The sequence below is a fragment of the Anomaloglossus baeobatrachus genome (assembly GCF_048569485.1).
Source record: "Anomaloglossus baeobatrachus isolate aAnoBae1 chromosome 3 unlocalized genomic scaffold, aAnoBae1.hap1 SUPER_3_unloc_2, whole genome shotgun sequence".
Taxonomy (NCBI): domain Eukaryota; kingdom Metazoa; phylum Chordata; class Amphibia; order Anura; family Aromobatidae; genus Anomaloglossus; species Anomaloglossus baeobatrachus.
The window spans coordinates 822,128-846,185 of NW_027441781.1; positions in this window are offsets into that span (position 1 = coordinate 822,128).

Consider the following 24,058-nt stretch of genomic DNA (forward strand, 5'->3'; position numbering starts at 1 on the left):
AGATGGGAAAAAAACTGTTAATACACCATTTTCTATTCAGCTTTATGTTTGCCTTTACATATTGTAATGAATATATATATACATATCACATTTCTAGGTATGGTTCTGTTTGTGGACATGTCAGTGTGTATAGATGCTTGAGCATGTGTGTGTAGCTAAGGCCCCCTTCCCACATCAGTGTCTCCAGTATTAGTGGCGTCTATTTTCACATGTACTGTAGACACGTTCACACACATACTCATTATCATTGGTCTTTATTTTCACACCTCCGTATTGTCACATGAACCATGTTTCCAAGTGATCCACACGGAAACGTCCATTTTTTAGCATTAGCATGGAACAAAAGGTTGAATAGCATTCTATGGGTCCGTTAAAAAAGACGTATGGCACACATACACACACAGGGTTGACTGCACACAGCACCTGCAGCATTGCCCCTGCCTCCTGTGACCATTCTCCACCTCCCTGTAAGCTGCATTTGGCATACAAGACGCACACCTCATCTTCCTCACAAGGCAAAGTGTGTCTTAGGCTGTGTGCGCACGTGTGCGTATTTCATGCCTTTACGCTGCGCCAAGCACTGCAGCGTAAACGCATGCGTCCTTCGTCCCCAGCACAATCTATGAAGATTGTGCATAATCCATCCGCATGTTGGGTTTGAGCATAATCCATCCGCATGTTGGGTTTGAGAACGCAGCGATTTGCATGCAGAAATTTTTATTCAAATGGCTGTGTTCAAAAAAACAACATGTCACTTATTTCATGTGCTTTGGATACAGCTCCCACTCTGTCTATGGGAGAGGCAGCATCCAGAGCGCATGAAATACACATTTATGCTGCAAACACTGCATCCATTACACAGTGTTTCTGCAGCGATTTGAAGCGCACATGTGCTGTCAAATCACTGCAGAATTTTCATCATGTACGTGAGAACATAGCCTTATAATGCGAAAAATAAGATACATGCTTTTGTTTCAATACACATGCATGTGTACGCGTTCATGTGCGTGTATATCGAAAAACCTGTGTATACTTCTGTATGTTTCTCTGGGGACACTTGTGACTTTGTGTTCATTCAAGTACGTGTGTGTGAGGGTACACATACATGTGTGATACTAGGAATACTATAGAATTAAAAAAAAATTCATATGAATTGAATCATCAGCTTTTAATAAACTATGCACAAAACAACATCAATTTATTTGAACTAATGTTTAATGGGTTACAATTTTTTTTTTATGATGGGCCTAATCAATAACAGGTAGGATGCTGCTAACAACCTACCTGTTGTGCCCAGATCTAATTTCTCTCAGCATATACTTTAGATGTTACAGACAACTCCTGTCTGTAATTCAGTGGCTTCTGCACACTTCACCTCAGCAGAAAAGCAAACTCTCTTCCACTCTCCTGTTAATGATGCGTGACTGCTGAGGTCATGCTGATTGACAGGTGCCTCGCTGATGCTTAACTGTAAGTAGCTGGCCATGAAGCAGCATGACTTTGACATAGCAACTTAGAAGATTAAAGGGTGCTTTACACGCTGCGACATCGCTCGCGATCTTGTTAGCGATGTGACACGCCAGATCCCAGATGCGATCTGCCAAGATCGCACATGTGACCGGCGCTATTAAACGACCTATGTGCGATCTCGGTAGATGGCATTTGCGATCTGGCGTGTCACATCGCTAACGAGATCGCTAGCAATGTCGCAGCGTGTAAAGCACCCTTAAGAGTCGCTGTATTGATGTGGAAAAACTGAATTACTGGCAGGAGCAGTCCATGGGACGGGCAGAACATGCAGTTAGTTGCCTTTGTTAGCAACTACCTACCTCAATTTTTTATGTCCATAGTGAAAAGTTAAAAAAAAAAATCTAATAACCACTTATATAACAACATTATAAAAATGATCAACAAATAGCCTCATTACAAACCAATTAAATTAGGATACATTGCAGATCCATTTTGACACTCATTGTATTGTCTCAGTATCGGGTCTCATGTTGATGAATTAGTTCATGCTTGTCTGGTTTCTCAACTTGAGCAATGTTCCTGGGAAAATGCTGACGTTTTGATTGCCATGTGGTTTGCAGTTCCTATTTTAGTATGCGTATAACATCTTCTAGTATGTCATCCATAAATTTTTGGGATGTTGGCTCATACAAGGCTTTCACAACCCATGCTCTTCTTCCCTTTGAGAACTCCACGCGATATTGAACTGTGCCAACAGGATCCCCAGACAAGGTTGCCTTTTTTACAACTGCTGGTACACGATCGACATTCCAATTGTGGTCAAGAGCAGCAAGCTGTGTTCGAGCTACCATGTCATCGATGAAATAGTGTATCCTTTTGGTCCTGTACTTGAGGCATAGGCTATGATAGATTTCAAGGTCTCCTGTATGACAAAAATATGTAATTTGATGGAGATCTCGCAGAAGTCTCTTGTTCAGCACAACGTCTTTCAGACATTCCATTGCTGGGGATTTGTCCAACAGCCACTTGGTTGTTTGACAGGCCTCCTCAGAAAGTGGTGGATGTGAGCATCTTGTATATTTTTCTGGCCCCACCCATTCATGGACATTCTGTACATGTTGAATGACTGATTTCCATCGGCTAACCAACTCCTCACCATCTTCGCCACATGTACGTGCACACCACCAAATATGATTTTTAATGGATTGCACCCAATCAACAAGGATAGCACATTCACGTTTTTTTGATGCCATGATAAGTTTGTTTCCTATAGATTTTGCAAGGTGCCAGATATCAAACTGATGATCAATGTGCGAATATTTTTCTCGCATTAACTTACGAATTGACATATGGCGGTCAGTAGCAATGACATGAATGTCGATGCCCTCTTCTAAAAGTTTATCAACAGTGCGCTCAAATCCATTTTTTTCAAGTGCAACTGAGGAGACATTGGGAACTACTTGCTCCACCGAGAAAGCGCATATTTTTCGTGATACTAAATCCATGAGAGAGTATATGCAGTATTTGGCTGAATATCCTGGACTGTCGCACTGTCCATCTCCTGCTAAGCAGACCGAACTTTGTTTAATTTCACTTAGAACTTGCTGTTGTTCCTTTTGCCACTGATGATCTATTGCAGGGAAGAGGTAGTTAGTTTGGTTGTGGTAATGTTTTGATTTACCAATAGCCTTCATTTTCAAAATTTTGAAAAAATCCAGCATTTTCAAAAAACTTGATCCAATAAGCAGCACTGCAGCAGACAACATGACGTTGCCAATAGTACGACGACCCTGTTTCGGTTGACTCTCCCAAAGTTTCATTACATGACCATTGGTGCATTTTACTTCAATACTGACCATACTTCCAACATATTTTTTTTTTTAAGAGCAACTAGTTTGCCAGTACATTGCTGTCTAGATTGACAGGGAACTAATGCAAGAAGGGATCTCAGTGAACAATCAAAGATTAGGTATTTTGGTTCTAGTGCATGGTTTTCACATACATTACACAAGTCATCAAAATGACCATCCATCTCACATTCCTCTTCGCTGCTGTCTATAAAATCATCCTCACAGTCTGATAGATGAAATGTTTTATCCCCTGTATCCACTGCAGTAGAGAAGGTTTCTTCACTAGCCTCTATGGTAGGTTGTAATTCTAAGTCAACAGTTTTAGAGGGTCCTGCACATTCCTGTATGGGGGACAATGGAAAAACACCTTCCATGATGGATGACAGTTCAGTCAAATAAAGATTATCCTTGGTTTGCCTATCATGGGCTTCCATTTCCATTTGTGCATAATTGTGTTCACTAAGGAACGTTTGTTGCAGTTTTCGTTGTTTACCTGTCATGGGGGTTGAGGTCAATACAGGTGGAATTACATTGTTGATTGTTGATTCCACATCTGAGGAGGGATATATATGATGCATCTCATTGCCCCATCCAACACCTGGCCAAGATCTTTTTGCAGACCGTTTTTTTGGTGAATAATTCAAATCCACCTCAGAGTCAGAACTTGACTCACAAAGCAATTGAGCTGGATCTGAAAGGCTCATTGTAACCTCTGGATCCTCTTCTTCTGGATGCCTACTTTTAGGTTTGACCATCGTACGTCTGTGTTTTTGTTTAAAGTGTGTTTAAGTCTGACGAGATACTTGAAATTTTTCATGTTCAGTGTTACAGGCAAATGAGCAAACGCGTTTGCTTGCTGTTGTTCAACCATCATAAAATAACTGCTTACAGCACTTGTTGTACTTGTGACAGTTGATGTAACTGTAAAGGAAACCGTATTAGTAGCAGCAGTGTTTGTCACAATCGGCACGACTTGCCCAGTAGATGTTGAGACTTGTATGACAGGTAGATGAACTGATTGTTCACGGGAACTCCGAAGTAGCAATGTTCTTTCTATTGGGAAGATTGTAGGAACTGCGTCTGTTCTGAGAATGCGTCGACCTTCAGTATAGGTGTAATCATCAGTGGGAAAATGTAATGAGCAAATACGGTATTTTTCTGAAACCTTGCCATCCAAAATTTTTTGGACCATTTGGTCAACATTCAACTGGTGTTGCCCCATTTTAATTATCCACTGACAAATTCTCTCTGGCTGCCGTGGAAACACATGGAGACTGATGGAGGGATCACGTTTCCTACCACCGGATGTGCAGACTTTTACAATGCAAGATGGCATTCTAAAACAATAAAGAGGTTTATTAGAAAGAAATTAACAACATAAAAAGCTTCAATAAAAAATATGAAAATTTAAATTACAAACAGTTATAAAAGATTGCTTACAAGTATCCAACAAGGCATAATACAATTATTAAAAATTGTTTTTAATGTCTATAAAATTAGCTTTATAGTAAACTAGCTGTAGTACCCGGGTATTATCAGGGATAGTAACTGTCTCTGTCTCTCTCCCAGTCTCTGTGTGTGTGTCGCTGTCTCACCGTCTGTCTCGTTCACCGTCTGTCTCGTTCACCGTCTGTCTCTGTCTGTCTGTCTCCTTTTCTTTCCCTGTCTGTCTCTCTCTATCCGTCTCCCCACTGACATCTTATTACCTCTTATACGAACACTGTCGTTTGTTACTATAGTAACCAATCACAGCTGAGATTAATAAACTGTAGTTCCAGGCTCCATTTACATTAATGGAGGCATGTTTTTTGGAGAGTAACTGTAAAGCACAGGGTTAAATTTTCCTGTGAAACCATAGTCTATGACATTCCCTGGGTCACATGGGTCGTCTGTGCAAAAAATCGTGATTGTAAATGAGATAGTGCGGATTCCTTTTGCGGACATACACACACACACATACACACACACAGCCTTATATATTAGATTTCGTCTTTGAACATTTGGTTGCAGACATCTCAGTAACTGAAACTGGTATCTACAACTATAGGTCACCATATGGCGGTAATATCAGTACTTTTGTCTTTGTTTAGAGATTTATTTACAGTAACTGCGCGGTCGGTCATCTGCTGATCATCTTCTATACCTGCGATTGTACGGTGTTACCATGATGGTAATCCTAATTAACTTGTTAGGGGCCTGCTCAGATGTTCAGATCCCCTGCCCCACCTTGAGCTGAACCACTAGTTACATCTTTGGTTCCCATGTCGGTTTATCCTTTCTTTTTGTATTTTCCATTATGAAAAAAAAAAAATACAATGAACAAATATACTGAATAAGCATTCTGGACAGTATTGTATAAACACTGTATATATTTTACATACATATAATACAGCAGATACTTTTTTGACTAGTAATAACACATATATATATATATATATATATATATATATATATATACATATACATACTTTTATTTATATATATATATATATATATATATATATATATATAAAAATTTAAAATTGAAAGATATACAGTTGTGTACCGCTCATGGCGGCAGACCACGTTGCTACTAAGGGACCTGTGAGTCAGGGGGCCCAGTTCCAGGGCCTGCACTGGACCCTCCTCCGTCCTGTATTGCACGTTCAACTGAACGATAAATGCCAATACAATTGAAAGCAATGATCTGACGGCTCCCTCCTCCATTTTTCTCCCTGTGCTTATGAGCTCTGATGTCTCAGTGCAGAGGGCACAATGATGTCACTTCAACGCACCCTATGAAGACCGGTGCCGAACATTCAGGACACCTGCTGCGAAGATTGGAGCAGCGGGGGAATGGGGAGAGATGAGTAATTTTTTTAATCATTAGGTGGGGCAGCCATTATACTGTTTTGATCTGTGTAGGGGCCAAAATATAGTTTGCTGGGCTGTATGAGGGGGACATTATAGTATTTGGATGTCTATATGAAGCGCATTATACTGTGTGTGAGCCATTATAAAATGTGGTGGGTTGTGTCGGGGCTATCATACTGTGTTGATGAAACTGTACTTTCTGGGTTGTTGATGATGGAGGTTCATGACACTTTGCGTCATGTTTTCAGAGAATCAGAGGCTATTGTTGGGCAGAACCAGGACCTGGATTCCGGATGTGTGATCCGGATCAGGCACTTGTTAAATTAAAAAATAATAGTAAAGTAAAAAAAAAAAAAAAAAAGAAGAAAGCACTTTATACTGACCGAGGCTCCGTTGCAGCTGTACACTGCTCCCGTGGCCTCTCCTTCACGTCCTGGGCCGCTAATTATTGCTCATTCATATGCACTGCTTTCCCCGGCCTCCGGCTGTCCTGTCTCCTGTGATTGGTTGCAGTCAGACGCACCCTTAGCGTATGTGACAGCATCTGCCTACAACCAATCATGGGCGTCAAGACGGTCGATGAGTGGGTCTCATGATGTATGTGCTTTTCTCCATCCCATATTTTTTGTATAAGATGCCATGTGATGTATTTTACCTTCTCACTGTATTTGCTGTAATACTATGTCAGGATGTGATGTAACTTTCCTTTGGTTGTACTTACTGAACACTTTGAAATGTCTTGGGATGTAAGTAACCATACCTTCCCCCCATCTCCTGTGTCTCTGGGCCCATAATGCAATTATCTCTTGTCCACACAGCCAGGGGAACTTCCCATTGTTTCGTAAGCAGTGGATAACGCCAACTACACAAACCTGTAGACATCTCGGAGCCAACCTTCTAGAATCTTCTAGTGGGCCCAACCATAGACCCCTACCCTTGAGGGGCGGGCCCATGAGCTCAGACAATACACTCCTGTTTCTAAGTGCAGTTGGGAGCTGAGTTTTGAAGAGGAAGGGAGCGAGATCTGATTCTGCGGACCGATCTCGCCATCCAGTGGATTGTGTGGGATTTCTGGTACTCTGAAAAGGACTATTACGTCGTGATCTGGCACTTTGGATTATCGGGAGGTGCCCCCGAATCTGTTTTATTTGGACTTGTCGTGTGCTGTTCCTGTATTCCTGTTAGTAAACCTGTTGGATCATCCTCGGCCTGTTGTCTCTCCTTGCTCTGCTGTACACCCCGTCACAAACTGGTTGGCAGCGGTGGGATCAGAGCAGAAGGAATGGAGGACAACGGCCCATCAACAGCTGGAACCAGAACCTTAGAGTACAAGAACTGGACTGCGGTGAACCTACAAACAAAGGCCTGTGAACTGGGAGTCAGCTACAAGGGACTCTCCAAGGAGCAGCTGATTGAGGCGTTGGAAGGAGTTTGCTCGCAAAATGACGCTGAGGAAGGATCCTCCCAGCAAACGGAAGAAAGATGGCAGCCGGAGGTAAATACCCAAAAAAGTCAGTGGGTTGTGTGGTATGAGGAGGAGATGGCCTTGCTGGGAGAGGAGACCACCATAGAATATAAGATGGAGGTCATGCGTGGAGCTAAAGAGAAGGAGCGCAGGATGGAGGAGATGGCATTGCTGGATAAGCAGCTCGCTGTGGAAGCCGCTAGAGGTTCCAGACAGACTGTAACCCCAGCACCCACCATGAGGGAATTTCCCAGAGTGTCCCGCAGAGACTTCAAGCAGTTTAATGAGGCTGCTGGTGACATTGAGGACTTCTTCCAGGACTTTGAGCATCAGTGTCGATTAATGGAAGTCCCAGAAAGGGAGCGCGTCCGGCATCTGGTTGGGCTCTTAGAGGGTGGAGCTGCCGCAGCCTATAGAGCTATGGACCCTCGGTGGAACTGTGAGTATGCGGATATTAAACAGACTATTCTAGAACATTATGCTGTAACGCCAGACACTTACAGGACTCAGTTCCGTACTTTAGCATGTGATGAGGAAGTGTCTTTCAAGATGTATGCCCACAAACTCAAACATCTGTGGCATCGTTGGCTGGAGGCAGAGGAGGCCTTAACCTTGGAGACCGTCCTCCAGGTCCTCCTAAAAGAGCAGTTTTACTTCAAGTGCCCCGCTGAGATCCGGGAATGGGTGTATGAAAGGAGACCAGCCACTGTGGAGGAAGCTGCAGCTCTAGCTGATGAGGCTCTCACCATCAAGCCTCAGTGGAAAAAACTACTACTCGGCGAGAAAAAAACCACCAGCCCCCCAACGCTGGCGGCCCCTGGTCCTTCTGGCCCCAATGTTCACCATCACCCTAGACCATCAACTCATGGGGACCTTCGTGTGACTGTGCCTCGCATTACTCCTGATCCACCTTTGGGAATACGATGTGGAGGAAGAATCCCAGAGCGCAGATGTTATGGATGTGGGCAGCCTGGGCACATGCAATTCCAATGTCCAGGTGTTGGGAGGCAGAACAGCTACAGACCGCCTTTGCCTGTTCATTATCTACAGACACCTTCACCAGAAGAAAAGCTGGATTCTGTGCCTGATGTGGGGACTCTTCATTGCCACTTTGTCGGTGCGGTAACCAGAAGTCAAGCCAAGAGAACAGCCCATGTGGACGTGTACAACCCATCCATGAAAATGAGGCCACCAGAACTGCCATTACAGCCGGTGAATGATTCTTCTTGTGGGGATAATATGAATGTTACTTGGGATAAAGTTCAGTTCAGACAAGAAGTAGAGACTGACCCCACCCTTGCTAGTTTTAGAGCTCGAGCTGAAATAGGGCAGCTAGGGGAGAACGGAGAAAGAATTATCAGAGAAAATGGACTTCTGTATCAGGTTGCCAATGCCGACTCCTTAGATAAGCCCTGGACTTATAGCAAACAGCTGATTGTTCCTCAGAAATACAGAATTCCCCTATTACACCTGGCTCATGACATTCCTACTGCTGGCCATCAAGGCAAAACCCGCTCCGAGAGACTCAAACTTTTTATTGGCCGGGGATTTCCCAAGCAGTGGCGCATTTCTGCCGAACTTGTGACATATGTCAGCGTAGAGGGCGACCCGGAGATCACCCAAAGGCACCCCTGCAACCGCTCCCTATAATAGAAGAACCCTTTCAAAGAGTAGCTGTTGATATCATTGGACCTCTGGCTAAACCAAGTAAATCTGGAAAGCAGTACATTCTCACTGTTGTGGACTATGCCACCCAATATCCAGAAGCCGTGGCCTTGTCAAGTATTTCTGCAGCCAAGGTGGCCGAGGACTTGGTTATTATTTTTACCAGAGTAGGATTCCCCAGTGAGATCTTGTCGGACCAAGGTTCCCAGTTCATGTCAGAGTTGGTCCAGTGTCTGTGGCGCACCTGTGGAGTACGAGCGATCCGAACGACCCCGTATCATCCCCAAACAAATGGACTTTGTGAACGATTCAATGGCACTCTGAAGAATATGCTGAGGGCCTTCACGGACCGAGATTCAGACTGGGAGAAGTACCTACCCCATCTCTTGTTTGCCTATCGGGAAGTTCCCCAGGAGTCCACTGGGTTCTCCCCCTTTGAACTACTCTATGGAAGAAATGTCCGAGGACCCTTAACCCTGCTCAAGGAATACTGGGAGGGGCAAGTTGAAGATACAGGAGCCCCTGTTGTCCCTTATGTTCTAAAGCTGCGAGAAACCCTGGCCCAACTTGCTAGTTTTGCCCAGAGTCATTTGCGTATGGCTCAAACCAGACAGAAGACATGGTATGACCGTGAAGCACGCTATCGGGAGTTTGTAGAAGGACAACAAGTCTTAATGATTGTTCCCCATCGGCAGAATAAACTGCAGACCACATGGGAGGGTCCCTTCTGGGTTCTCAGAAAACTGAATGATACCAATTACCTTCTTGCTTTAGATGATCAGGGGCTAAGACAAAAGACTGTCCATGTGAATATGATTAAGGAGTACCATGACCGGAACATTCCAATGATAGCAAGCTGTCAGTTGGCTTCAGAAGATGGTCAAGAGGATGAGGACTCTCTACCTGATCTCGTGGAAGCAGCGAGAGCCCCATCCACTGTGGAACAGGTTCCCCTGGAACATCACATGGATTCCTTACAGAAAATCCAGATGCTGGAAGTGCTTCAACAGAGACGGGCTGCTTTCTCATCTCAACCAGGTCGAACCACCGTCACCCAACATCATGTGGACACTCAGGGCATCCGTCCCATACAACAGGCTCCTTACCGGGTACCTGAATCAGTTCGAAACACCATGCAGCACGAACTGGAGGAGATGTTATAGCTTGGGGTAATCCAGGCCTCCCATAGCCCTTGGGCCTCCCCTGTGGTGTTAGTACCCAAGAAGGATTGGAGTACTCGATTTTGTGTGGACTATCAGCGACTAAACGACCATACCGTCAGCGATCCTTACCCAATGCCTCGTATTGACGAACTTCTAGACCGACTGGCTGGGTCCCGATATGTCACTACCTTGGATCTCAGTAAGGGATACTGGCAGAAGCCTCTAACGGAGGAAGGGAGAGAACGGTCCGCTTTTATAACCCCCTTTTGGTCTGAATGAATTTCTAAGCATGCCTTTTGGAATGAAAAATGCCCCGGCCACCTTCCAGAGAATGGTGGACCAGATCCTCCGGGGATGTGGTGACTTTGCTTGTGCCTACTTAGATGATATCGCCATCTTCACCCAGACGTGGGAGGAACATCTGAATCAAGTAGCCGTTATTCTGGACCTGATTCTTGCAGCCGGCCTAACCATTCGACCTGATAAATGCCAATTGTGGATGGGGGAAGTCCAGTACCTAGGGCATAGAGTGGGAGGAGGGAAGCTCCGTCCTGAGCCTGCCAAAATCCAGGCTATTAGAGACTGGCCTGTACCCCAAACTAAGAAACAAGTTATGGCTTTTCTGGGCACTGCCAGTTATTACCGAAAATTTGTTGCTCATTTCAGCACTGTGGCCAAGCCTCTTACCGACCTGACCAAGAAAACAATGCCCCGGCTGGTGATCTGGACTCCAGCCTGTGATGAGGCTTTTAACCGGCTGAAGGACGCTCTGATCTGCGATCCTGTCCTGGCTGCTCCAGACTACAAGAGGAGATTCATTGTGCAAACGGACGCCTCTGCTTATGGACTGGGAGCTGTCCTCAGCCAGGTGAATGCAGCTGGGGACGAACACCCCATCGCCTATCTCAGCCGGAAACTGCTGGACCGAGAAGTGGCCTATGCAACTGTTGAAAAAGAATGTCTGGCTGTTGTGTGGGCCCTAAGGAAACTAAGGCCGTATCTGTATAGAATTCACTGTGGTTACTGATCACAATCCCCTCACCTGGCTGAACAGAGTCTCTGGGGACAATGGACGCTTACTACGATGGAGCCTGGCTCTGCAGCCCTATAACTTTACCATACAGTATAGAAGAGGCAGCCAACACCAAAATGCAGATGGACTGTCCAGGCAAGAGGAGCCTTGAGTCCTGTCAGCCATGCCTGCGTGTACTTAATCAGCGACCTATAGAGGTCCCTAGTACGTCCACAAGTTGGGAGGGGAAGGGATTGTCATGATGTATGTACTTTTCTCCATCCCATATTTTTTGTATAAGATGCCATGTGATGTATTTTACCTTCTCACTGTATTTGCTGTAATACTATGTCAGGATGTGATGTAACTTTCCTTTGGTTGTACTTACTGAACACTTTGAAATGTCTTGGGATGTAAGTAACCATACCTTCCCCCCATCTCCTGTGTCTCTGGGCCCATAATGCAATTATCTCTTGTCCACACAGCCAGGGGAACTTCCCATTGTTTCGTAAGCAGTGGATAACGCCAACTACACAAACCTGTAGACATCTCGGAGCCAACCTTCTAGAATCTTCTAGTGGGCCCAACCATAGACCCCTACCCTTGAGGGGCGGGCCCACGAGCTCAGACAATACACTCCTGTTTCTAAGTGCAGTTGGGAGCTGAGTTTTGAAGAGGAAGGGAGTGAGATCTGATTCTGCGGACAGATCTCGCCGTCCAATGGATTGTGTGGGATTTCTGGGACTCTTAAAAGGACTATTACGTCGTGATCTGGCACTTTGGATTATCGGGAGGTGCCCCCAAATCTGTTTTATTTGGACTTGTCGTGTGCTGTTCCTGTATTCCTGTTAGTAAACCTGTTGGATCATCCTTGGCCTGTTGTCTCTCCTTGCTCTGCTGTACACCCCGTCACAGCGGGAAATCAATTCAACTCTGCGGATCAGTATTGTGGTATAAAATACATACAATTTTTTAGTGTGTTTTTCTCCCATATTATAACACCAAGAACACAAAAAGCATATGGCTACAGTCTGCAGCCCCCAGCCGTGCGCTTATCTTGGCTGTGTATCCAAATAAGAGGAACTGCATGCGGCTTTTTTTCTTGATTTACAAAAATAAACGAAATTCAGTCCCCCCGAATTTTGATACCCAGGCATGATAAACCACAACAGCTGGGGGCTGGTATTGTCAGGCTGGGGAGACCCCTATTTATTGAGCTGCCCCCTGCCTAAAAATAGCAGCCTGCAGCCGCTGAGGATTGTCACATCCATTAGATGTGACAATCCCAGCACTTTACCTGGCTCTTCCTCGTTGCTCTGGGGCGGTAGCAATCAGGCTAATAAGAGGTTAATCACAGCCCACAGCTTCCACTAAGCCAGATATTAATCGTCAGGGTCTATGAGACACCCCCCCCATTAGTAATCTGTAAGTAACAGTAAATAAACACATGCACCAAGAAAAAAAGTTATTTTTAATTAAATACATCACCCTCATAAGCCTCTTGATTAGGCTACATTCATGTGACTGCCCCGCTTTTGCGGTCCGCAAAAAATGGTCATGTTTTTTCACGGATGCAACTGTGTGGCATCCGTTCCGTTTATGGTCCGTGTGTGATCTGCGTACCTTCCTATTTTTTTCATACTGCAAAAAAAACGGAAGCAGCTAGATAGATAGAGGGATAGATAGACAGATAGCTAGAGGGATAAATAGAGGGATGGATGAATGAATGAAGGGATAGATAGAGGGATAGATAGATAATAGATGAGAAAGACCTATATAATGTCCTACCCCCCCTGCATATTCTAAGCTGGCACCCTTTAGTGCCTTTCATGTGGCACTAAAGGGTGCTTAGCCTTGTATTTAGCCAAAAAATAAATAAATAATTTAAAAAAAAAAAAAAACGATGTGAGGTCCCCGCTATCTTTTGTATCCAGCTAGGGTAAAGCAGACGGCTGCAGCCTGCAAACCACAGCTGGCAGCTTCACCTTGGCTGGTAATCCAAAACAGAGGGCACCCCACACTGTTATTTAAAATTAAATAATTTAAAACAAAAAACGTGGGTTCCCTCCCAAATTGCATCACCAGCCAAGGTAAAGCAGACAGCTGTGGTTTGGTATTCTCAGACTAGGGAGGTCCACCATTATTGGACACTCCCCAGTCTAAAAATAGCAGGCTACAGCTGCCCCAGAAGTGGTGCATCCATTGGATGTGCCAATCCTGGCGCTTTGCCCCAATTCATCCCGTTGCCCTGGTGCGGTGGCAAACGGGGTAATATATGGGGTTGATGCTAGATGTGTAATGCCACCTGGCATCAAGCCCTGGGGTTTGTGATGTCACGCGTCTATCAGATACCAGACATCACCAACCCAGTCAGTAAGAAAAAAAAATAGACAAAAAAAGTTTTATTTGAAAAAACACTCCCTAAAACATTCCCTCTTTCACCAATTTATTGAAAAGAACAATCAAATCCGCGTCCGTTGTCATCCAATAAGGGGGTCCCACGGCGATCCATACCATAGTCCCTGTCGCAGTCAATGAAGAACAGAATGTTCCCCATTGGGTGGGAGAGCAATGCAGTGACCTGAGCTAACATCAATAGGTCAGCCCAGGTCACTGCAGGGGATGCTGAGCGCTGCTGTCAGGAGAATAGATGAGATCATTACCTGCTGTGATGATCTCCTGCAGTCCTGCCATCAGCGCTGTCACTGACTTCTATGCCCGCCGCGTTGTCAGCAGTATCGTGAGAGCCCGTGACGTCACCGCTAGTGACAGTCTTGCGCCGCACGCGAGACGGGCATAGACAGCAGTGACCGCGGTGACGTCAGGAGGCAAGAGATCGTCACCGCAGGTAATAATCTCATCTAACCTCAGCAGCAGTGTCCCACTCCCTGCCAGCCCCGCAACTGCCAGCACTGTAGCGTGAGAAGCTGATGATACTGCGGGCAGACACTGACATTGCAGTGCGGGCAGCTGCGGGGCTGGCAGGGAGCGGGACACAGACTGATGCACAGACACAGATGACACAGACAGCGCGCACGGGGGAGGTGGGGGGAGACAGTTCCCCGGACGTCAGGCAGTAAACATGATAAAGCGCTGGGGACACAGTGCTGACAGTGTATCTGAAAGCAAGTGGGCAACTTTCTTGTTTCTTACCTTATTGAACTGGACACTGAATCGGCTGGAATTCAGGGTGCACGTAGCTGGTCACAGGAGGCAAGGGAGGGAGACTACGGAGAGTGTGGGAGGTTGCGAGGAGAGTACGGGGTGCGGGGGAATGTGTGGGAGGGTGCAGGGAAGGGGGGCGGGTACTCCACACACTGTACAGCCCAGCAGGGCGGCAACATGCTGTTCCAGATTTGCATGTCAACATGGCCCTGCCTATGTTGACATGAAATGACCGGAAGCGTCAAAATCGTGGCAGGAGCGGTCACATGACCTCTCTGAGCCGGGGGAGAGGGGCTGACAGCAGGGCAGGTAAGTGCTTACTATCTACTTACCTGCTCCAATGTAGCCCAATAGTGTAATAATAAAAAAAGTCAAAATAAGCCGGATAACCCCTTTAAGAATGGACTTTTTGGTACGAACTTTTTTCCAAGTATAAACGTTGAATGTAGCAATAAGAGGCTAAAAATTAACTTTTAATTCTAAATATTAAAAGCCCAAGAGGGGTACATGTAACCATAAAACTCTCTGGTGCGCTAAGATCTCAATTAGTACCTTGTCGTAGCACAGGGAGTCAATAATGTATAACAAACACAACAAAAAAACACAAAATACATAAATCATAAATTGAGTAGATTATATCCACCCATAGAACAGTGGTCCACTTGCTAGGGAAGAAAAAAATAATCAAAAAACTCAATAAACCTAAATCAAGAGCTAGATACTGGTCCTCAGTGGAAAGACCAGTATTAAATATTGGTCCTCAGTAGAAAGAACAATATAAATACGACTGCTCAATATAACAATTAAATGGGAACAATCTCACCCATGTTCAGTGGTCTGGGGCAGCTCAGGATCTCCTCCGTGTAGGTCCTCTTTATGTCGTCAGGTTGTCACTGACCCTACATGAACCTAGGAGATTAGTTAAACCTGATGCCCAAACTTCTGTCCTGACAAGGACAGACCACAGCTGGCCCTCTCTATATACCACTACACCGATCCTATCCACGTCCCGACGCGTTTCGTCATACACGACTCATCAGGGGACTCCGGTGTTCAGATAGAGGCCAAAGGTCCTAAGCCCTCGCTCCCAAAATAACATAGGGGAACCAGAGCTATAGTGATGAAGGGTATATAAATGGTAGCGATCCAATAGGCATTCAAAGTCAATTAGGAGACTCACCATTGGTGATTCAGTTACGCAGGTGGATCCATAATTAGTATGATACATCTTAATGCATCCTAATGAACCTGACTTTATAACCAAAGAGAACAAACTAAAGGACGAATTGGAACGTTTCCAATATAGACTTAAGGAGAGGAAACACAAACAGTATATGAGGGATTACTCTGACTTCAAAGATAATCGGGCCTACCAGGTAGTCAGTAACCAGTTGCCTGGTCAATTGACTGAATGTGAACCATCCTCTACGGATACTGATTTCTCGGACAGTGACAACTATAGGAGACAGAGAAACAACAGGAATAGAGGAAGGGGGAGAGGGAGAGGAAGAGGAGGCTCTAGATCTGGTGAAAGGGGAGGTAATCCACCATTGAGCCCTTTTTTAGAACCTTATCCCCTCAGGAACCGGCTCCAGCAGCCCAGGAAGTAACCTCCAGTGTGCAGGTCATTAACCTGTCTAAAAAACCTTTGGGTAGCATGGAGGTCGAACTCCTTAAGAGGGGGCTATCCTTTGTCCCCACCTCTAATTTCGATACTTTTGAAGCCATCAAAGATCTGAATCTATTCCTGCGGAAGGTCAGGTGGAGGAAACATTTTCTACGTCAGGACTCCAGACTTTGTCAGGATCTTGACATTCCACCTGACCTTTTACCAGATATACGCTTACTGGAAAGCATTGGTACTGTTGACCCCAGCCTACAGGGTAGGGGACCTTTCACTGATCTAAAAAGTAAGAGCACTAAATTTCCTCCCCCCTCTGGGGATCAATCAGCAATTGATGTGTTTGAGGAACTTGTTACTCGTGAGTTCAGATCTATCTCTCAATCCTCTCGTTTTACACCGTACAATCTTACGAAGGAAGAGATGGGGATTTTGAGAGAATTAGAACATGACAACCACATTGTCATCAAACCCTCGGACAAAGGGGGCAATGTGGTTGTCATGGATACTGACCAATATACGGAAATGTGCATTAAGATCCTGAATGACAGGACTGGATATGAGAGACTTCTCACAAACCCAACAAAACAATACTTGAGTGAACTCAAAAGCATCCTGGATGAGGGCCTGTCATCTGAAGTAATTAGTAAAACTGAATATGAGTTTCTTCTCCCGAAAGAACCAACAATGGCCACTTTCTATTGCCTACCAAAGGTTCACAAGGGCCTTTGCCCCTTGAAGGGTAGGCCAATAGTTTCTGGGATCAACAACCTGACCCAGAACTGTGGAACATACCTAGATAGAATTCTTAAGCCATTTGTTGCAGCCCTGCCGTCATTTGTGAAAGATACACCAGATTTATTGAGGAAATTAGATGGGATATCAGTTAGCAAGGGCACTCTTCTTGGGAGTGTGGACGTTGAGGCCCTCTATTCCTCTATTCCCCATACGAAGGGACTCGAAGCGGTGGAATACTTTCTGAATACGCGGGGCTGTCAGTTTGGGGAACACAACAGATTCGTTTTGAGACTCTTGGAGTTTTGTTTGACGAGAAATATCTTCACCTTCGATGGGCGGATCTACCACCAACTCAGGGGCACGGCTATGGGGAGCCCATGTGCCCCCTCTTATGCCAATTTGCTCCTGGGTTGGTGGGAGGAGACGCGGATTTTTGTGGAAGGGATGGAAGAATATACAGCTAAATTTGAGATATGGGCCCGCTACATAGATGACATACTGATTGTATGGACAGGTTCGAGGACGGAACTGTCTAACTATGTAGCGGGCCTTAATCAGAATGATATTGGGCTCACCTTCACACATGTTATTGGGGAGGACAATCTCCCCTTCCTGGATATTCTTATCCAGAAAAGTGGGAATGGAGAGATCTCCACCTCCACCTATCGGAAACCCACTGCCACCAATTCTCTCCTCATGTGGGAGAGCTGTCATCCCTTCCACATGAGGAAGGGGATCCCTAAAGGACAGTTCCTCCGGTTACGGAGGAACTGTTCCGATAAAAGGGTATTTGAAAGTCAGTCAAGGGAGCTCCGTGATCGATTTAAGGAGAGGGGCTACCCTGGGGAGATTCTCAAAAGAGCCTATAACGAAGCGAAAAGCACCCCCAGAATGGAATTGTTGAGGGATCGGAAGAGGCCATTGGAGCAAAATGGTTTCTCTCGCTTCATCACTACCTTTAACAACGGAGCCACTGAAATCCGCAAAATACTTGAGAATCATTGGCCTATTCTTTTAATGGATAGAGATGTGGGCCCCTCCCTGCCTGAACGACCACTGATCACCTATAAAAAGGGGAGATCCCTTGGGGACAGGTTGGTGCACAGCCATTTTGAACGACATCAGGAGACCAACTGGTTGTCCAGGGAGGTGAAAGGCTGCTTTAGATGCTCCAAATGCATAGCATGCCCCTACCTGGAGGCTGGGAAAATGTTCAGAAGTATGGTATTGGACAGGAGTTTTGAAATACGTCACTTTATAAATTGTCGGACTCAAGGAGTGATTTACAAAGCTACCTGTACCTGCGGCTTAGAGTATGTGGGGAAAACGATCCGTGAATTCAGGCGAAGAATTGGAGACCACCTTGGCGACATCGAACACAAAAGGGACAAACCACTATCTAGACACATCTGGGCTAAACACGGTGGTAATCCTACTGCTATCCGCTTCATGGGTATCGATGTCGTCCCCAGACCGAAGCGGGGTGGTGACTGGGATAGGCTGGTTCTTCAACGGGAGACAAAATGGATATTCAGATTGGGCACCTCGTCCCCGGGGGGCCTAAACGAACAGCTTCAATTTGCCAGCTTTATCTAAACAGTAGGAGAATCACTAGCCAATGGTAACCTTGATTAAATTTTGAAACTAATGTAACCAATATAGTCCTGGAGGAACAGTGAACATAGTGACTGTTCCCTCCATATATGTGGAACCCTGGGTTTATACACACTTGTAATATCTGGGGGACATGACTATAATTGCATGTGTGATGAAAGCTGAATACATTAAATAACATCATTAGGATGATTCATACTAAGAGGTGTGGTGATCTGTAGATGGGTGCATCCAGTAATGTGATTCTGCCCCATGGTTTCGTCCTCTGTGTGTTGGTGGGGCGTTCCCCATTCGTTGGGTTCTGTTTCTGTTGTTGGGGCATGGGCGCTGTGAGCTATATGGCGCCCCCATTTTGACGATGGTGTGCCTGTGCCCCTTGCTGTTTGGAGCATGGGACGAGGATTTGATCCGGTGCGCGTGATGTGTGGTGGACCGGGGTCTGTCTCCCTGTGTGCACTCCGGGCGCTGGGAGTGTAGGGCGTGTCGCCATGATCCGTGATCTCACTGTATGGGCGGTGGGTGGCTTGATGCCGGCATGATGCATCTGCCACTCCCACCGCCTTACGATCGCAGCACAATGTTTCCGGATAGGTGGACTGAATACCGCCCCTGCCTGTGTTGTGGTACATGCGCAATAGCCAGTGCCGATGGTCCCGCCTTCGAAATGACGCACTTCCGGTTTATCGCCGCGAAACCGGAAGTGTGCTGGGATCGTAGCATGGACGCTGTTTGCGTTCCACGTGCACAGGAGGATGATGCAGGAGGCGGCGCCACCAGGATGCATTAAGATGTATCATACTAATTATGGATCCACCTGCGTAACTGAATCACCAATGGTGAGTCTCCTAATTGACTTTGAATGCCTATTGGATCGCTACCATTTATATACCCTTCATCACTATAGCTCTGGTTCCCCTATGTTATTTTGGGAGCGAGGGCTTAGGACCTTTGGCCTCTATCTGAACACCGGAGTCCCCTGATGAGTCGTGTATGACGAAACGCGTCGGGACGTGGATAGGATCGGTGTAGTGGTATATAGAGAGGGCCAGCTGTGGTCTGTCCTTGTCAGGACAGAAGTTTGGGCATCAGGTTTAACTAATCTCCTAGGTTCATGTAGGGTCAGTGACAACCTGACGACATAAAGAGGACCTACACGGAGGAGATCCTGAGCTGCCCCAGACCACTGAACATGGGTGAGATTGTTCCCATTTAATTGTTATATTGAGCAGTCGTATTTATATTGTTCTTTCTACTGAGGACCAATATTTAATACTGGTCTTTCCACTGAGGACCAGTATCTAGCTCTTGATTTAGGTTTATTGAGTTTTTTGATTATTTTTTTCTTCCCTAGCAAGTGGACCACTGTTCTATGGGTGGATATAATCTACTCAATTTATGATTTATGTATTTTGTGTTTTTTTGTTGTGTTTGTTATACATTATTGACTCCCTGTGCTACGACAAGGTACTAATTGAGATCTTAGAGCACCAGAGAGTTTTATGGTTACATGTACCCCTCTTGGGCTTTTAATATTTAGAATTAAAAGTTAATTTTTAGCCTCTTATTGCTACATTCATATTTTTTTATAAGTGGCCTCCCTCTGTATGAGGTTTGCTGATAGTACCATATAAAAACGAGGTATGGCCGGTTTTTTGACTACTGGATTAAACACAGATGATTGGTTGGCTGAAGCACAACAAATATTTTCTGATCAAGGTTTTGTACAAAAGAGATATACCCCCTCTTATGGAGTGGCATTTAAGGAACTGACACAGGTGTATAAAGATCAGGTGGTATCTTGGTGGGAGGTCAAGAGTTTAGAGAGCTACATTAAGGCGGGCATAGTCCCACGTGGCCTCCGTATTCATCTCACGGCGGGCTCTAGATACAGGAATCCAGATTTTGTCACCAACTGGGAGAGAGAAGCAACTAACAGCTCAATACGATTGATGCAGTTGATGTTGGAGGAGGAAAGAGCTAACCTCTCTCAGCTGGATGACAGACTTAAGGAAAGTATCGACATTACAAAAAAGTTTTCAGGTGAACCTGACTTTATAACCAAAGAGAACAAACTAAAGGACGAATTGGAACGTTTCCAATATAGACTTAAGGAGAGGAAACACAAACAGTATATGAGGGATTACTCTGACTTCAAAGATAATCGGGCCTACCAGGTAGTCAGTAACCAGTTGCCTGGTCAATTGACTGAATGTGAACCATCCTCTACGGATACTGATTTCTCGGACAGTGACAACTATAGGAGACAGAGAAACAACAGGAATAGAGGAAGGGGGAGAGGGAGAGGAAGAGGAGGCTCTAGATCTGGTGAAAGGGGAGGTAATCCACCATTGAGCCCTTTTTTAGAACCTTATCCCCTCAGGAACCGGCTCCAGCAGCCCAGGAAGTAACCTCCAGTGTGCAGGTCATTAACCTGTCTAAAAAACCTTTGGGTAGCATGGAGGTCGAACTCCTTAAGAGGGGGCTATCCTTTGTCCCCACCTCTAATTTCGATACTTTTGAAGCCATCAAAGATCTGAATCTATTCCTGCGGAAGGTCAGGTGTAGGAAACATTTTCTACGTCAGGACTCCAGACTTTGTCAGGATCTTGACATTCCACCTGACCTTTTACCAGATATACGCTTACTGGAAAGCATTGGTACTGTTGACCCCAGCCTACAGGGTAGGGGACCTTTCACTGATCTAAAAAGTAAGAGCACTAAATTTCCTCCCCCCTCTGGGGATCAATCAGCAATTGATGTGTTTGAGGAACTTGTTACTCGTGAGTTCAGATCTATCTCTCAATCCTCTCGTTTTACACCGTACAATCTTACGAAGGAAGAGATGGGGATTTTGAGAGAATTAGAACATGACAACCACATTGTCATCAAACCCTCGGACAAAGGGGGCAATGTGGTTGTCATGGATACTGACCAATATACGGAAATGTGCATTAAGATCCTGAATGACAGGACTGGATATGAGAGACTTCTCACAAACCCAACAAAACAATACTTGAGTGAACTCAAAGGCATCCTGGATGAGGGCCTGTCATCTGAAGTAATTAGTAAAACTGAATATGAGTTTCTTCTCCCGAAAGAACCAACAATGGCCACTTTCTATTGCCTACCAAAGGTTCACAAGGGCCTTTGCCCCTTGAAGGGTAGGCCAATAGTTTCTGGGATCAACAACCTGACCCAGAACTGTGGAACATACCTAGATAGAATTCTTAAGCCATTTGTTGCAGCCCTGCCGTCATTTGTGAAAGATACACCAGATTTATTGAGGAAATTAGACGGGATATCAGTTAGCAAGGGCACTCTTCTTGGGAGTGTGGACGTTGAGGCCCTCTATTCCTCTATTCCCCATACGAAGGGACTCGAAGCGGTGGAATACTTTCTGAATACGCGGGGCTGTCAGTTTGGGGAACACAACAGATTCGTTTTGAGACTCTTGGAGTTTTGTTTGACGAGAAATATCTTCACCTTCGATGGGCGGATCTACCACCAACTCAGGGGCACGGCTATGGGGAGCCCATGTGCCCCCTCTTATGCCAATTTGCTCCTGGGTTGGTGGGAGGAGACGCGGATTTTTGTGGAAGGGATGGAAGAATATACAGCTAAATTTGAGATATGGGCCCGCTACATAGATGACATACTGATTGTATGGACAGGTTCGAGGACGGAACTGTCTAACTATGTAGCGGGCCTTAATCAGAATGATATTGGGCTCACCTTCACACATGTTATTGGGGAGGACAATCTCCCCTTCCTGGATATTCTTATCCAGAAAAGTGGGAATGGAGAGATCTCCACCTCCACCTATCGGAAACCCACTGCCACCAATTCTCTCCTCATGTGCGAGAGCTGTCATCCCTTCCACATGAGGAAGGGGATCCCTAAAGGACAGTTCCTCCGGTTACGGAGGAACTGTTCCGATAAAAGGGTATTTGAAAGTCAGTCAAGGGAGCTCCGTGATCGATTTAAGGAGAGGGGCTACCCTGGGGAGATTCTCAAAAGAGCCTATAACGAAGCGAAAAGCACCCCCAGAATGGAATTGTTGAGGGATCGGAAGAGGCCATTGGAGCAAAATGGTTTCTCTCGCTTCATCACTACCTTTAACAACGGAGCCACTGAAATCCGCAAAATACTTGAGAATCATTGGCCTATTCTTTTAATGGATAGAGATGTGGGCCCCTCCCTGCCTGAACGACCACTGATCACCTATAAAAAGGGGAGATCCCTTGGGGACAGGTTGGTGCACAGCCATTTTGAACGACATCAGGAGACCAACTGGTTGTCCAGGGAGGTGAAAGGCTGCTTTAGATGCTCCAAATGCATAGCATGCCCCTACCTGGAGGCTGGGAAAATGTTCAGAAGTATGGTATTGGACAGGAGTTTTGAAATACGTCACTTTATAAATTGTCGGACTCAAGGAGTGATTTACAAAGCTACCTGTACCTGCGGCTTAGAGTATGTGGGGAAAACGATCCGTGAATTCAGGCGAAGAATTGGAGACCACCTTGGCGACATCGAACACAAAAGGGACAAACCACTAGCTAGACACATCTGGGCTAAACACGGTGGTAATCCTACTGCTATCCGCTTCATGGGTATCGATGTCGTCCCCAGACCGAAGCGGGGTGGTGACTGGGATAGGCTGGTTCTTCAACGGGAGACAAAATGGATATTCAGATTGGGCACCTCGTCCCCGGGGGGCCTAAACGAACAGCTTCAATTTGCCAGCTTTATCTAAACAGTAGGAGAATCACTAGCCAATGGTAACCTTGATTAAATTTTGAAACTAATGTAACCAATATAGTCCTGGAGGAACAGTGAACATAGTGACTGTTCCCTCCATATATGTGGATCCCTGGGTTTATACACACTTGTAATATCTGGGGGACATGACTATAATTGCATGTGTGATGAAAGCTGAATACATTAAATAACATCATTAGGATGATTCATACTAAGAGGTGTGGTGATCTGTAGATGGGTGCATCCAGTAATGTGATTCTGCCCCATGGTTTCGTCCTCTGTGTGTTGGTGGGGCGTTCCCCATTCGTTGGGTTCTGTTTCTGTTGTTGGGGCATGGGCGCTGTGAGCTATATGGCGCCCCCATTTTGACGATGGTGTGCCTGTGCCCCTTGCTGTTTGGAGCATGGGACGAGGATTTGATCCGGTGCGCGTGATGTGTGGTGGACCGGGGTCTGTCTCCCTGTGTGCACTCCGGGCGCTGGGAGTGTAGGGCGTGTCGCCATGATCCGTGATCTCACTGTATGGGCGGTGGGTGGCTTGATGCCGGCATGATGCATCTGCCACTCCCACCGCCTTACGATCGCAGCACAATGTTTCCGGATAGGTGGACTGAATACCGCCCCTGCCTGTGTTGTGGTACATGCGCAATAGCCAGTGCCGATGGTCCCGCCTTCGAAATGACGC